Raw genomic sequence first — 17,196 nt, 5'->3', positions numbered from 1 at the left:
TATGAGGGCATCTTAAGAGATGACCTGCAGAGATATATTGCAGAGAATAATATAATAAATGATAATCAGCACAGATTCATGAAAAATAGGTCGTGTCTATCCAACATGTTGGGTTTCTATGAGGAGGTAAGTGCAAATCTGGATGTTGGTAGTGTGGCTGATGTGATTTATCTGGACTTTGCAAAGGCATTTGATACTGTACCACATAGCAGCCTTATACTGAAGCTACAGAAGAAAGGACTTGGGAGAAATTTATGTAGATGGGTAAGGAATAGTGTTGAGCCACCCCCGTAGTGTTCGGGTTCGGTTCGGTTCGTCGAACACCGGGATGTTCGAGGAACTGTTCGTCGAACTGTTCGTCGAACACCTTAGAACACCGTCGAACACCGTTAAAACCAATGGCAGGCAAACAAAAACACATAGAAACACATAGAAAACACCTGCAAAGGTGTCCAAAAGCTGACAAACTGCTCAGAAGACACTCTCTTTAAAAAAGCCGGCCGGCAAACTCAGCAGCGGCATGCACCGGTACCCGACAATTTAGACAAGAAGGAATAGAGCATCACACATAGATTAGATAGATAGAAACATGTCAGTCACACATATAAGAAGCACAGTGACAGTGTTGGTTACTGCACTTGTCATTTAGTGTAAAGGATTTATTAAAAAAAATATTAGTGTTTTCATGCACCGTCTCTTTAAAAAAGCCGGCCGGCAATTCAGCATCTGTACCCGACAATTTAGAACAGAAAGAATAGAGCTTCACACATAGATTAGATAGATAGAAACATGTCAGTCACATATATAATAAGTACAGTGATAGTGTTGCTTACTGTACTTGTCATTTAGTGTAAAGGATTTATTTAAAAAAATAATAGTGTTTTCATGCACTGTCTCTTTAAAAAAGCCGGCCGGCAATTCAGCAGCGGTACCCGACAATTTAGAACAGAAAGATAGAGCATCACACATAGATTAGATAGATAGAAACATGTCAGTCACATATATATGAAGTACAGTGATAGTGTTGGTTACTGTACTTGTCATTTAGTATTAAAATAAAGGATTTATTATTAAAAAAATTGGCGTGGGGTTCCCCTTAATTTTAGGCTCTAGCGGAGGTTAAGCAGACGGCTGGGGCAGATGTTTGAAGCCTGGGAAGGGGGTAATACCCACGGAGCTTCCCAGGCTACTAATATCAGCCCCCAGCTGAATACATAGCCTTTACTAGCTATTAAAATGGGGGACCCCCCAAAAAAAATGACGTGGGGTCCCCCCTAATTTAATAGCTAGCAAAGGCTAGGCAGACAGCTGGGGGCTGATATTAATAGCCCAGGAAGGGAGCCATGAATATTGGCCCCCTCCCAGGCTAGAAACACCAGCCGTCAGCCGCCCCAGAAATGGCGCATTCATAGGATGCGCCAATTCTGGCACTTAGCCTCGCTCTTCCACGCTGCCCTGGTGCGGTGGCAGGGGGTAATAGGGTTGGGGTTGATGTCAGCTTATAATGCCAGCTGACATCAAGCCCAGGTTAGTAATGGAGAGGCGTCTATAAGACACCCCCATTACTAACCCCATAGTCAAAGTTAAAAAAAACACAAACACCCAGAATAAAGTCCTTTAATTGAAATAAAGACACAATCCTTTATTGTTCTAAATTAAACCATACTTACCATCACGCCCATTCCAGCTGAAGCCAACGATCTCCTGCAATAAAAGAAAAATAATAAAGCAACCTCATCCTTACCTTTCCATGGTTCCCACGACAGCTTCAGCTCTGCTACATCGAGATGACAGGCTGGACCGCAGCAGAACGCTGCCATCCAGCCTGTCATCCCGCAGACACTGAGAAGCGCAGGCTTGCTTGCGCTGCTCAGCGTCTCTCTGTGATGACATCCAGATGAGCCGAGTTCATGTCCAATGAACTCGGCTCACCTAATGCACGTCACTGACAGCGTGGGAAAATTCTCACGCTGAAGCGCTGATTGCAGGAGAATTTTCCCACGCTGTCAGTGACGTGCAGGAGGTGAGCTGAGTTCATTGGACATGAGCTCACCTCATGCACATCACTGACAGCGTGGGAGAATTCTCCTGCACTCAGCACTTCAGCGTGAGAATTTTCCCACGCTGTCAGTGACGTGCATGAGGTGAGCCGAGTTCATTGGACATGACCTCGGCTCATCTGGATGCCGTCACAGCGAGACAGTGAGGAGCGCAAGCATGCCTGCGCTTCTCAGTGTCTGCGGGATGACAGACTGGATGGCAGCGTTCTGCTGCGGTCCAGCCAGTCATCTCGATGTAGCAGTGCTGAAGCTGTCGTGGGAACCATGGAAAGGTAAGGATGAGGTTGGTTTATTATTTTTCTTTTATTGCAGGAGATCGTTGGCTTCAGCTGGAATGGGTGTGATGGTAAGTATGGTTTAATTTAGAACAATAAAGAATTGTGTCTTTATTTCAATTAAAGGACTTTATTCTGGGTGTTGTGTTTTTTTTAAATACTTTACTAGAAATTCATGGCGGTCATGTCTAATACTGGCGTGACCCCATGAATTTTGGGCTTGGGGCCAGCTGATAATACCAAGCTGGCCCTAACCCCTTTATTACCCAGTGAGCCATCGCACCAGGGCCCTGGATGAGTTGGGTACAGCGCCAGAAGATGGCGCTTCTATGAACGCGCCATTTTCCGGGGTGGCTGCGGACTGCAATTTGTAGCGGGGGGGGGCCCAGAAAGCTTGGGCCTCCCTGCGCTGCAGATTCCAGCCCCCAGCTGCCTAGTTGTACCTGGCTGGACACAAAAATAGGGCGAAGCCCCACGTACTTTTTTTTTAATTATTTCATGAAATTCATGAAAAAAAGGCCTTCCCTATATTGTTGTGTCCGGCCAGGTACAAATAGGCAGCTGGTGGTTGGGGGCAGCCCGTTCCTGCCTGCTGTACCTGGCTGGACACAAATATAGTGCGAAGCCCCACTTCAATTTTTTTAAATTATTTCAGGAAATTCATGAAATAATTTAAAAAAAATTGACGTGGGGCTTCGCACTATATTTGTGTCCAGCCAGGTACAGCAGGCAGGAACGGGCTGCCCCCAACCACCAGCTGCCTATTTGTACCTGGCCGGACACAACAATATAGGGAAGCCCTTTTTTTCTTAATTATTTCATGAAATAATTTAAAGAAAATTGACGTGGGGCTTCGCCCTGTTTTTGTGTCCAGCCAGGTACAACTAGGCAGCTGGGGCCTGGAATCCGCAGCGCAGGGAGGCCCAAGCTTTCCGGGCCACCCCGCTGCAAATTGCAGTCCGCAGCCACTCCGGAAAATGGCGCGTTCATAGAAGCGCCATCTTCTGGCGCTGTACCCAACTCATCCAGGGCCCTGATGCGGTGGCTCACTGGGTAATAAAGGGGTTAGGGCCAGCTTGGCATTATCAGCTGGCCCTAAGCCCGAAATTCATGGGGTCACGCCAATATTAGACATGACCACCATGAATTTCTAGTAAAGTATTTAAAAAAAACACAACACCCAGAAAAAAGTCCTTTAATTGAAATAAACACACAATTCTTTATTGTTCTAAATTAAACCATACTTACCATCACGCCCATTCCAGCTGAAGCCAACGATCTCCTGAAATAAAAGAAAAATAATAAAGCAACATCATCCTTACCTTTCCATGGTTCCCATGACAGCTTCAGCTCTGCTACATCGAGATGACAGGCTGGACCGCAGCAGAACGCTGCCATCCAGCCTGTCATCCTGCAGACACTGAGAAGCGCAGGCTTGCTTGCGCTCCACAGTGTCTCTCTGTGAGGGCATCCAGATGAGCCGAGTTAATGTCCAATGAACTCGGCTCACCTCATGCACGTCACTGACAGCGTGGGAAAATTCTCCTGCACTCAGCGCTTCAGCGTGGGAGAATTCTCACACTGAAGCGCTGAGTGCAGGAGAATTCTCCCACGCTGTCAGTGACGTGCAGGAGGTGAGCTGAGTTCATTGGACATGAGCTCACCTTATGCACGTCACTGACAGCGTGGGAAAATTCTCCTGCACTCAGAGCTTCAGCGTGGGAGAATTCTCACGCTGAAGCGCTGAGTGCAGGAGAATTCTCCCACGCTGTAAGTGACGTGCAGGAGGTGAGCTGAGTTCATTGGACATGAGCTCACCTTATGCACATCACTGACAGCGTGGGAGAATTCTCCTGCACTCACCGCTTCAGCGTGAGAATTTTCCCACGCTGTCAGTGACGTGCATGAGGTGAGCCGAGTTCATTGGACATGAACTCGGCTCATCTGGATGTCGTCACAGAGAGACGCTGAGCAGCGCAAGCAAGCCTGCGCTTCTCAGTGTCTGCGGGATGAGAGGCTGGATGGCAGCGTTCTGCTGCGGTCCAGCCTGTCATCTCGATGTAGCAGAGCTGAAGCTGTCGTGGGAACCATGGAAAGGTAAAGATGAGGTTGCTTTATTATTTTTCTTTTATTGCAGGAGATCGTTGGCTTCAGCTGGAATGGGCGTGACGGTAAGTATGGTTTAATTTAGAACAATAAAGGATTGTGTCTTTATTTCAATTAAAGGACTTTATTCTGGGTGTTTGTGTTTTTTTAACTTTGACTATGGGGTTAGTAATGGGGGTGTCTTATAGACGCCTCTCCATTACTAACCTGGGCTTGATGTCAGCTGGCATTATAAGCTGACATCAACCCCAACCCTATTACCCCCTGCCACCGCACCAGGGCAGCGTGGAAGAGCGAGGCTAAGTGCCAGAATTGGCGCATCCTATGAATGCGCCATTTCTGGGGCGGCTGACGGCTGGTGTTTCTAGCCTGGGAGGGGGCCAATATTCATGGCTCCCTTCCTGGGCTATTAATATCAGCCCCCAGCTGTCTGCCTAGCCTTTGCTAGCTATTAAATTAGGGGGGACCCCACGTCATTTTTTTTGGGGGGGTCCCCCATTTTAATAGCTAGTAAAGGCTATGTATTCAGCTGGGGGCTGATATTAGTTGCCTGGGAAGCTCCGTGGGTATTACCCCCTTCCCAGGCTTCAAACATCTGCCCCAGCCGTCTGCTTAACCTCCGCTAGAGCCTAAAATTAAGGGGAACCCCACGCCAATTTTTTTAATAATAAATCCTTTATTTTAATACTAAATGACAAGTACAGTAACCAACACTATCACTGTACTTCATATATATGTGACTGACATGTTTCTATCTATCTAATCTATGTGTGAAGCTCTATTCTGTCTGTTATAAATTGTCGGGTACAGATGCTGAATTGCCGGCCGGCTTTTTTAAAGAGACGGTGCATGAAAACACTACTATTTTTTTTGATAAATCCTTTACGCTAAATGACAAGTACAGTAAGCAACACTGTCACTGTACTTCGTATATATGTGGCTGACATGTTTCTATCTATCTAATCTATGTGTGAAGCTCTATTCTGTCTGTTATAAATTGTTGGGTACCGCTGTTGAATTGCCGGCCGGCTTTTTTAAAGAGACGGTGCATGAAAACACTATTATTTTTTTTGATAAATCCTTTACGCTAAATGACAAGTACAGTAAGCAGCACTTTCACTGTACTTCGTATATATGTGGCTGACATGTTTATATCTATCTAATCTATGTGTGAAGCTCTATTCTTTCGGTTCTAAATTGTCGGGTACAGGTGTATGCCGCTGCTGAATTGCCGGCTTTTCATGTTTCACTGTTGGCACTGTTCCCATCGATTTGGGCAATCACTGTAATGCCACAACCACCATGGCTGTGGCATTACAGTGAGTGGCAGACAATCCCTGCATGATTGGTGCTCTAAATAGCGCCAGACATGCAGGACACGCTTTTGGTGCACGAACAGTTATCGAACATAACCTCGAACAGCCGAATTTTTTGCAAATCGTTCGGGTTCGTCGAACAACTCGAACACCGCCCAAAACAGCTCGAATTTGAGATTGGCGAACAGTTCTAGTCGAACACCGCTCATCTCTAGTAAGGAATTGGCTGAATGACAGGAAACAAAGAGTCATCATAAATGGTACATTCTCTAAATGGGACATAGTCAGCAGTGGGGGCTGCAGGGATCTGTGCTAGGACCGATTCTTTTTAACCTCTTTATTAATGACCTTGTGGATGGGATTGAGAGTAAAGTGTCAGTCTTTGCTGACGACACCAAACTATGTAGGATATTAAAATCTGATCTTGACATTACGGTATTGGAGAATGACCTGGATAAGATGTCTGAATGGGCAAACACTTGGCAGATGAGGTTTAATGTAGATAAATGTAGAGTAATGAACCTAGGACGGAGTGATCCTATTGCTGCATATACATTAAATGGGCGTATACTCAGGACCACAGAACAGGGAAAGGATTTGGGCATTCTAGTTACAAGTAAGCTGAGCAGCAGTACTCAATGTTAAGCAGCAGCCGCAAAAGGAATCAAGATTTTAGGATGTATAAAAAGAGAAATAAAATATTACAGTATTATTACCTCTTTATAAATCACTGGTGAGGCCACATCTAGAATATGGGATCCAGTTTTGGGCTCCACATTTTAAAAATGGTCAAAGGACTAGCACATGAGTTATTCCTTGCAAAGACCATACTAAGGACCAAGGGGGCACTCATTACGGGTGTAAGAAAGGCGATTCCGGCAGCTGAATAGGAAAGGGTTCTTTACAGTCAGAGCAGTCAGACTGTGGAATAGTGATGACAGACACTATAACAGCTTTTAAAAAGGGGCTGTATGATTTCCTCAGTACACATAGCATTGTGAGTTACAGTTAAATTAGTGGCCAAATGTACAATTGATGGACGAAGGTTGAACTTGATGGACCTAGATCTTTTATCAACCTATGTAACTAACTAACTAAATCAATAATATACATGAAACTTCATGACTAGTGTTGAGCGATACCTTCCGATATCGGGAAATATCGGATCGGATTGGATCGGACCGATACCGAAAAAGTATCGGATATCGCCGATTCCGATACCGGAAACCAATGCAAGTCAATGGGACATAAATATCGGAATTAAAATAAACCCTTTCTTTCCTTGTAGGTTAATTCTACATGAAGGAAAACAACTAAGAATAATGTAGAATGTATTGGGGGAGGTGGGGGAGACAATAAAGGCATAGAGGTTTAGCCCAATCAAATGGAATAGCAGGAATTACTATTTTTTTAAGATGTTCTGAGTTACGGAAATATTAACTATGTTAAGTATTTTTATATTTTGTCAGATATTTATGTTTCACTACTTCCATGCTCTTCACCTTCTTTTTTACTTCTCCCACACTTTCTCCTTCATCATCCTCAGCATCTTTTTCATCCACTTCTTCTTCACCTTCTTCTTCTTCACCTTCTTCATATTATTCTTTTTTTTACATTCTTCATATTCTACTTCTTCATCTTCTTCATATTCTTCTTCTTCATCATATTCTTATTTGTGACAGGCATTCCTGTAGTTGTTATCTATAAAAGGTTGGACATTACACCTTTCGTTCTGCCCGTCACAAAAGATTCACAACAGGATTTGTCCGCGTTCAGTTTGGCCTGCAGCAGCAGGTCTTTTCCAGGGGCACCACGAGGAGGAACGGACTCCCCCCCATACACTGCTTAGTCATATTCTGCTTATAATTTAGATATTATCTTTTGCTCTGAATTTTAATCTTATGCTTAATGTTCTTCCGCTTTTTGTTCTGCAGCTTCTTGTATTTCTGCTTCTTGGTTTTCTGTCTCTTGTTCTTCTGTATCTTGGTACTTGTCTTCTCTTCTTTGTCCTCTTGGTCAACTTCTTCAGGGTCATCTTCTTGGTCTTCTTCAGGGTGGTCTTCAGGGTGGTCGTCTTCCGGGTCCTCGTCTTCGGGGTCCTCGTCTTCTTCGGGTTGGTCTTCTGGGTCCTCGTCTTTCGGGTCCTCGTCTTCTTCGGGGTGGTCTTCAGGGTCCTCGTCTTCTTCGGGGTGGTCTTCAGGGTCCTCGTCTTCTTCGGGGTGGTCTTCAGGGTCCTCGTCTTCAGGGTCCTCGTCTTCTTCGGGGTGGTCTTCAGGGTCCTCGTCTTCAGGGTCGTCGTCTTCTGGGTCCTCGTCTTCTTCGGGTTGGTCTTCAGGGTCCTCGTCTTCAGGGTCCTCGTCAGGGAGATCCAGAGTGATTACCAAGAACCATTTCAAAAAGCTTGAACTTGGAAATGTAGCAGAAAGTACAAGAAGGCTGAGGAACTACCGAGGACCAGCTGACGGTACTGGAACCCGGATGGGTAGCAGAAGGTACAAGAGCCAATGGAACTACCGAGGACCAGCTGATGTTACTGGAACTCGGTTACTAAGCAGGAGGTACCTGTGCCAGAAAGCACTACCAAGGACCAGCAGACGTTGGTGGAACTTGGATACCGAGAAGGAGGCACCTAATCCAAAGGCACTGCCGAGAACCAGCTGACGGTACTGGAACCCGGATGGGTAGCAGAAGGTACCCATGTAAAAAAAAGTTCAAGGCCGCGAGCCGGCCGCAGTCACCAAAACCCACAGTCCTACAGGGGGTGCTTGTCCTATTGGCACTATGGAACCAGCCTTCAATGCCAGATCCCGCAGCCCACATAGGAGTCACCTAAACTGCAGGCACCATAGAGTCGGCTAACCTGACCGCAACACGACAGGACAACGCATTGGAGGCAAAGTGACGTTGACACTACCCGGAAACAGCTGGCGTGCTGGAACCAGGCTGGGCAGGAGGGAGTACCCATGCCAAAGACACTGCCGAGAACCAGCTGACGGTACTGGAACTCGGATGGGTAGCAGAAGGTACAAGAGCCAATGGAACTGCCGAGAACCAGCTGGCGGTGCTGGAACCCAGGGTGAATACTAAAAACAGAGGAGCCAGAGGTGTATTTGGAGGAGGTTTTAAATCCGTAGTACAGTGGATGTGGACAAAGCAGGAGAATATGCCGGACACACAGCTGGGGATCAGCTGATGTTACTGAACCCCAATAACACTGGAGCAAGTGTTGACTGTGCAGACAGCACTTCCGAGCGCCAACTGGCGGTGCTGGAGCCCAGGGATAAGAATGAAAACAGAGGAGCCAGAGGTGTAATTTGATCAAGTTTTCAATCAGTAGTACAGTGGATGTGGACAAAGCAGGAGAAATTGCCGTCCGCACAGCAGGGGAACAGCTGACGTTACCGAACCCCAATAACACGGCAGCAAGTGTTGACTGTGCAGACAGCACTTCCAAGTGCCAACTGGCGGTGCTGGAGCCCAGGGATAAGAATGAAAACAGAGGAGCCAGAGGTGTAATTTGATCAAGTTTTCAATCAGTAGTACAGTGGATGTGGACAAAGCAGGAGAAATTGCCGTCCGCACAGCAGGGGAACAGCTGACGTTACCGAACCCCAATAACACGGCAGCAAGTGTTGACTGTGCAGACAGCACTTCTGAGCGCCAACTGGCGGTGCTGGAGCCCAGGGATAAGAATGAAAACAGAGGAGCCAGAGGTGTAATTTGATCAAGTTTTCAATCAGTAGTGCAGTGGATGTGGACAAAGCAGGAGAAATTGCCGTCCGCACAGCAGGGGAACAGCTGACGTTACCGAACCCCAATAACACGGCAGCAAGTGTTGACTGTGCAGACAGCACTTCCGAGCGCCAACTGGCGGTGCTGGAGCCCAGGGATAAGAATGAAAACAGAGGAGCCAGAGGTGTAATTTGATCAAGTTTTCAATCAGTAGTACAGTGGATGTGGACAAAGCAGGAGAAATTGCCGTCCGCACAGCAGGGGAACAGCTGACGTTACCGAACCCCAATAACACGGCAGCAAGTGTTGACTGTGCAGACAGCACTTCCGAGCGCCAACTGGCGGTGCTGGAGCCCAGGGATAAGAATGAAAACAGAGGAGCCAGAGGTGTAATTTGATCAAGTTTTCAATCAGTAGTACAGTGGATGTGGACAAAGCAGGAGAAATTGCCGTCCGCACAGCAGGGGAACAGCTGACGTTACCGAACCCCAATAACACGGCAGCAAGTGTTGACTGTGCAGACAGCACTTCTGAGCGCCAACTGGCGGTGTTGGAGCTCAGGGATAATACTGAAAACAGAGAGGAGCCAGAGGTGTAATTGGAGCAAGTTTTAAATAAGTAGCACAGTGAATATGGACAGAGCAGGAGAAATTGCCGTGAACACAGCAGGGGAACAGCTGACGTTACTGAACCCCAATAACACCGCAGCAAGTGTTGACAGTGCAGACGGCACTTCTGAGCGCCAACTGGCGGTGTTGGAGCCCAGGGATAAGAATGAAAACAGAGGAGCCAGAGGTGTAATTGGAGCAACTTTAAAATGTATAGTACAGTGGATGTGGACAAAGCAGGAGAAATTGCCGTCCGCACAGCAGGGGAACAGCTGACGTTACCGAACCCCAATAACACGGCAGCAAGTGTTGACTGTGCAGACAGCACTTCCGAGCGCCAACTGGCGGTGTTGGAGCTCAGGGATAATACTGAAAACAGAGAGGAGCCAGAGGTGTAATTGGAGCAAGTTTTAAATAAGTAGCACAGTGAATATGGACAGAGCAGGAGAAATTGCCGTGAACACAGCAGGGGAACAGCTGACGTTACTGAACCCCAATAACACCGCAGCAAGTGTTGACTGTGCAGACGGCACTTCTGAGCACCAACTGGCGGTGTTGGAGCCCAGGGATAAGAATGAAAACAGAGGAGCCAGAGGTGTAATTGGAGCAACTTTAAAATGTGTAGTACAGTGGATGTGGACAAAGCAGGAGAAATTGCCGTCCGCACAGCAGGGGAACAGCTGACGTTACCGAACCCCAATAACACGGCAGCAAGTGTTGACTGTGCAGACAGCACTTCCGAGCGCCAACTGGTGGTGTTGGAGCTCAGGGATAATACTGAAAACAGAGAGGAGCCAGAGGTGTAATTGGAGCAAGTTTTAAATAAGTAGCACAGTGAATATGGACAGAGCAGGAGAAATTGCCGTGAACACAGCAGGGGAACAGCTGACGTTACTGAACCCCAATAACACGGCAGCAAGTGTTGACTGTGCAGACAGCACTTCCGAGCGCCAACTGGCGGTGTTGGAGCCCAGGGATAAGAATAAAAACAGAGAGGAGCCAGAGGTGTAATTGGAGCAAGTTTTAAATAAGTAGCACAGTGAATATGGACAGAGCAGGAGAAATTGCCGTGAACACAGCAGGGGAACAGCTGACGTTACTGAACCCCAATAACACCGCAGCAAGTGTTGACTGTGCAGACGGCACTTCCGAGCGCCAACTGGCGGTGTTGGAGCTCAGGGATTACAGTTCATGTGGTAGAAACATGAACAGAACAGGAGACCTGGATACTGTTGCCAACCAATTATTTATTCTGGAAGAGGACTGGCAAATTCATGAGAGATCCAGGCCTTGCTCATTTTGAGAAAAGTAAGCCGGTCAACATTATCGGAGGATAGTCGCATGCGACGGTCTGTTAGTACACCACCTGCGGCACTAAAGACGCGTTCCGATAATACACTAGCAGCAGGGCAAGCTAGCACCTCCAATGCATACTGACTAAGCTCTGGCCATGTATCCAGCTTACAGACCCAAAACTTGAAGGGAGAAGAGCCGTCTGGGAGTACACTAAGAGGGCAAGACATGTAGTCTGTCACCATCTGACGGAAACGTTGCCTCCTGCTGACTGGAGCCGTCTGTGATGGTGTAGACATTTGTGGCGGCGGGGACACAAAACTTTGCCACATTTCGGCCATACTGGTCTTGCCTTGTGCTGAGGCGCTGCTTCTGCTCCCTCTTTGTGCAGAGCTTCCTCCACTGCCTCGATGCACTGAGCTGCTTTGTAAAGCACTAGCAGCACTGCTCTCGGTTGGAATGGAGAACATGATGGAATGCACCAGTGCGTCTTGGTACTCCCGCATTTTACGCTCCCGGTTCAACGGTGTTATGAGGCTTTGTAAGTTGTCCCGGTAGCGAGGATCTAGGAGGGTGGACACCCAATAATCAGCCGTGTTGAGAATGTGGGCGATGCGGCGGTCGTTTCTCAGGCACTGCAGCATGAAATCAACCATGTGCTGCAGACTGCCAACTGGCCAAGAAACGCTGTCCCCTGCTTGAGGCATGATCTCTGCCTGCTCTGCATCACCCCACCCTCGCTCTAGATACTGACTACTAGAGCATTGTGTACCTCCCTCCTCTGGACAGATGTCTTCCTCATCCATTGACTCCTCCTCATCCTCCTCACAAAGTGTCCCCTGCCTAGGCCTTTGTGAGGAACCACGTTGCGCAGACTGTAGAGAAGCAGATGGCATTTGTGACTCCTCATCCTCCACCTCTTCCAAAACCTCGTCCCTTAGTGCTTGCAGTGTTTTTTCAAGCAAGCAGATAAGGGGGATAGTCATGCTGACTAGTGCATCATCTGCACTCGCCATCCGCGTGGAATAATCGAAGGCACGCAAAACGTGGCAAATGTCCTTCATAGAGGCCCACTCAGTGGTGGTGAAGTGTGAACGGCGTGCACTGCGACTTGTTTGCGCCTGCTGCAGCTGGTACTCCATTACTGCTGCCTGCTGCTCACACAACCTCTCCAACATATGTAACGTTGAATTCCACCTGGTGGGTAGGTCACATATGATGCGATGTTCCGGAAGACGTAATCGGCGCTGCAGAGCTGCAATGCGTGATCTTGCATTGCTGGAACGCCGCAAGTGAGCGCACTCTATGCGGACCTTGTGAAGCAGTGCATCAAGATCCGGATAGTCCCTCAAAAAACTCTGCACGACCAAGTTGAGCACATGTGCCAGACATGGGATGTGAGTGAGGTTGCCTAGGCCCAGAGCTGCCACCAGATTTCGGCCATTGTCACACACTACCATGCCTGGCTGGAGATTCGCTGGCACAAACCACACGTCGCTCTGCTGCTTGATGGCATTCCAGAGCTCCTGCGCTGTGTGGCTTCGATTCCCCAAAGAAATTAATTTTAATACGGCCTGTTGACGTTTGGCCACGGCTGTGCTCATATCGGTCATCATAACAGGTAACCGTTCACGGGTCGATGTGGAGGTAGACCGTGACGGCTCCTGCAGCGCTGATTCAGAGGAACTGGAGTATGAGGAGGAGTCAATGTGTACAGACTGGATTCCTGCAATCCTTGGAGTTGGCAGAACACGTACAGCGCCACTCTCAAGATTTGTACCCGGCTCCACAACATTTACCCAATGGGCAATGAGGGAAAGGTATCGTCCCTGTCCATGCTTACTGGTCCACGCATCGGTGGTCAGGTGGACCTTGCTACTGACGGCGTTTTGTAGCGCATGTTTAATTTTTCCCTCCACATGATGTTGCAGGGCAGGGACGGCTTGCCTGCTGAAATAAAAGCGGCTGGGCACGTTGTATTGTGGGACTGCCAATGCCATAAAGTTACGGAATGTGTCAGTCTCCACCAGCCTGAATGATAGCATTTCAAGGGCCAGTAGTTTAGCAATGCCAGCATTCAGAGCCTGTGCTCGGGGGTGGTATGCCGAGTATGGGCGCCTTTTCTCCCATGCCTGTGCTAACGATGGCTGTAGACTGGCCTGGGAGTGTGAGGATGACTGGGAAAGTGGTGCTGTGGGTGGAATTACACTGTGTCTCTGTACAACAGTGCCAGAGATTCTTCCATGGCGATCCTGTGAGGAAGCCGAACCAGCTGTGTGTGAGCTGGAGGAAGAGGCTACAACACGAGCTGAAGAGGTGGTAGGTGGCGCTGTAGGTTGGCCTAGGTCTTCAGTGTGTTTTTGTAACTCCACCACGTGCTTGGTCCGCACATGTTTCCACATATTTGTGGTATTGAGGTTGCTGACACTTTTCCCTCTTTTCACCTTCTGATTACACAGCTTGCATTTGACAAAGCAAATGTCATCTGCAACTGTGTCAAAAAAGGACCAGGCACTGCAAGTCTTGGGAGCGCCCGCTTTGGATTTTGGAAGAGCCATGCTCCTAATGGGTGCCGAAGTGGAGGCTACAGGCAACCAAGTCTGCCCCCTCCCTCTCCCTCCTTTTTGGGCCGTTCGGGGAATCTCTTCCTCAGAGCTGCTCCCACCACCTTCCTGTCCCTCACGCCATGATGGGTCAAGGACCTCATCATCTACAACACCCTCTTCAAACAACTGCTTCTCCTGGGTAGTCTCGACAGCACAGTACGCACCAGAAAGTGGCACCTGAGTCTCATCATCAGATGCGTACTGAGGTGTGCTGCTGACCATAGGCACTGGCCCACCCGCCTCTTCAGATTCAGAGAGACAAAACGGTTGCGCATCACTGCATACTACCTCTTCTTCAAATTCTAGAATTCTGCTTGGCTGGCCCCCTCTTTCCAAGCCAAGAGATTCAGAGAACAGAAGTAGAGATGGCTCCTGTCCAGGGCTCTCTGACTGCCTGGGCAATTTGGCAGGTGGTGAAGAGACAGATGGGTGCTCTTCAGCGCTCAGGACCTGAGAGGATCTGGAACTAATTGAAGTTGATGCGTTAGCTGCCATCCATCCGACAACGGCTTCAATTTGGTCCTCACGCAGCAGTGGGGTACGGCTAGCTCCTACAAAGCTGCGCATAAAGGACTGTTCCCTGGTAAAACTGGGGGATGCTGAGTCACTGGTGCCCGCAGCAGGCACAGAATCCCCACGTCCTCTCCCTACAGGCACAGAATCCTCACGTCCTCTCCCTGCAGAAACTCCACGCCCACGCCCACGACTACATGCCTTACTCCCTGCCTTCTTCATCTTGGTAGACTGATAAAGATAGGCAGAAAAGTACTAAGGGCTTAGTGTGCTTATTCCTGAACAGCTGCTAACAGGTATAAGAAACACTAATTTTATAAAGTGTGGACTAGACTTTAATATGAGCTAATGTGGCCTACACAACTGTAAAGTGGAGTGTTTGGTGAACTTTATTTAGGTTTTTTTTGTCACAAAAAGACACTGGATGTGCCTAAAGATGTAATAACGATAGTATCACAAACTTTTTGTAGCTATTACAATGTAGGAAGGTAACCTACAATGCAATAGATGAGGCTGCAAAAAATAGGCTAATACTAATCTGGCTGGGGCTGCAGGGCCCAATGCTGCAGAAAGGCTCCTCTATCTACTCCTATATAGTGTGTTTTGAACCGATTTAGCTGAATACGGATGGAACCACCACACTAATAGGAGATATCAGGAAAAATTATGAATTGGCAATAAAGGACAATGTATGAGGCAGTGACACACACTGAGTGGACTACAACCAGATGGGGTTGAAGCACACACTACAGGGTGAGCTGCACTCACACACCAGACCTTGCAGACAGCGGTGAACAGTACAGATGCAGAGCACTGTGCACTAGCGCTGCAAGACCAAAAAAATTTCTCTATCTACTCCTATATAGTGTGTTTGGAACCAATTTAGCTGAATACGGATGGAACCACCACACTAATAGGAGATATCAGGAAAAATTATGAATTGGCAAAAAAGGACAATGTATGAGGCAGTGACACACACTGAGTGCACTACAACCAGACGTGGTTGAAGCACACACTACAGGGTGAGCTGCACTCACACACCAGACCTTGCAGACAGCGGTGAACAGTACAGATGCAGAGCACTGTGCACTAGTGCTGCAAGACGGAAAAAAATTTCTCTATCTACTCCTATATAGTGTGTTTGGAACCGATTTAGCTGAATACAGATGGAACCACCACACTAATAGGAGATATCAGGAAAAATTATGAATTGGCAAAAAAGGACAATGTATGAGGCAGTGACACACACTGAGTGCACTACAACCAGACGTGGTTGAAGCACACACTACAGGGTGAGCTGCACTCACACACCAGACCTTGCAGACAGCGGTGAACAGTACAGATGCAGAGCACTGTGCACTAGTGCTGCAAGACGGAAAAAAATTTCTCTATCTACTCCTATATAGTGTGTTTGGAACCGATTTAGCTGAATACAGATGGAACCACCACACTAATAGGAGATATCAGGAAAAATTATGAATTGGCAAAAAAGGACAATGTATGAGGCAGTGACACACACTGAGTGCACTACAACCAGACGTGGTTGAAGCACACACTACAGGGTGAGCTGCACTCACACACCAGACCTTGCAGACAGCGGTGAACAGTACAGATGCAGAGCACTGTGCACTAGTGCTGCAAGACGGAAAAAAAATTCTCTATCTACTCCTATATAGTGTGTTTGGAACCAATTTAGCTGAATACAGATGGAACCACCACACTAATAGGAGATATCAGGAAAAATTATGAATTGGCAAAAAAGGACAATGTATGAGGCAGTGACACACACTGAGTGCACTACAACCAGACTTGGCTGAAGCACACACTACAGGGTGAGCTGCACTCACACACACAGACCTTGCAGACAGCGGTGAACAGCACAGGGAACTGTGCACTAGCGCTGCAAGGCACAGTGATTTAGAAAGTAGCTTGGGTAAAGCAGTATAGAGCAAATAGGTAGCTAAAACTGTCCCTCAGAACAACAGCGTCCTATCCCTAACTGAATTCACAGCAGAGTGAGCTCAAAATGGCGGCGGCGGCTTTTATAGTGCATCATGACATAATTTCAGCAGCCAATCACAGCCATGCCATTAGTTAAGATGCCTACATGCCTAACAGGATGTGCCCACACTTCTTAGGATCCTCATTGGCTGAATAAAATGAAAATGGCTCATTGCATTATGGGAACTTCCGATTCCGGTATACGATATTGCAAAAGTATCGGAATTAAGTATCGGAATTCCGATACCGCGAATATCGGCCGATACCCGATATTTCAGTATCGGAATGCTCAACACTATTCATGACCTGATTGATGCAACAAGGACAGGACCGCACTCAAATTCAGTGAATTCTCTAGAACCAGCAAGTATTTCACAAATGTTAGCAAAGGCAGACTGCTTGATTTAGAAGCTGGATTTTATACAATGGTATCATGAAATCACTCCCAATATTTTGTCAATATAACCCCCAATTCATCACCAGTTTTAATGAATCGGAGAATCTAGTATATTTTAAAAAAAAAAGAGTGTCCTTTTGACATAAATTGGGTATCTATGGGTCAGTATACATTTTTTAATCCCCTAGAACACAATGATGCACCTGTACAACAAGAGCTGGGGTCCATATATGCTACATAGCTGACACCATATCTAACAGTAGCAAGTGGAGCTGATCTCCAATCACCG

The 17,196-nt window shown here is 47.4% G+C and overlaps 1 protein-coding gene across 13 annotated transcripts in view; it reads right to left on the bottom strand.

Moving 5' to 3' along the window:
• Positions 1-17,196, bottom strand: part of LOC141273442 (scavenger receptor cysteine-rich domain-containing protein DMBT1-like) — a 253,334-nt gene that overhangs the window by 135,496 nt on the left and 100,642 nt on the right. The window lies entirely within an intron of this gene.

Source organism: Phyllobates terribilis, unplaced genomic scaffold, assembly GCF_046119375.1.
Source record: "Phyllobates terribilis strain yellow unplaced genomic scaffold, ASM4611937v1 Scaffold_5__5_contigs__length_657084704, whole genome shotgun sequence".
NCBI lineage: Eukaryota > Metazoa > Chordata > Amphibia > Anura > Dendrobatidae > Phyllobates > Phyllobates terribilis.
Note: the sequence above shows the minus strand (reverse complement) of the source record. Positions and strands in the feature narration are given on the sequence as shown.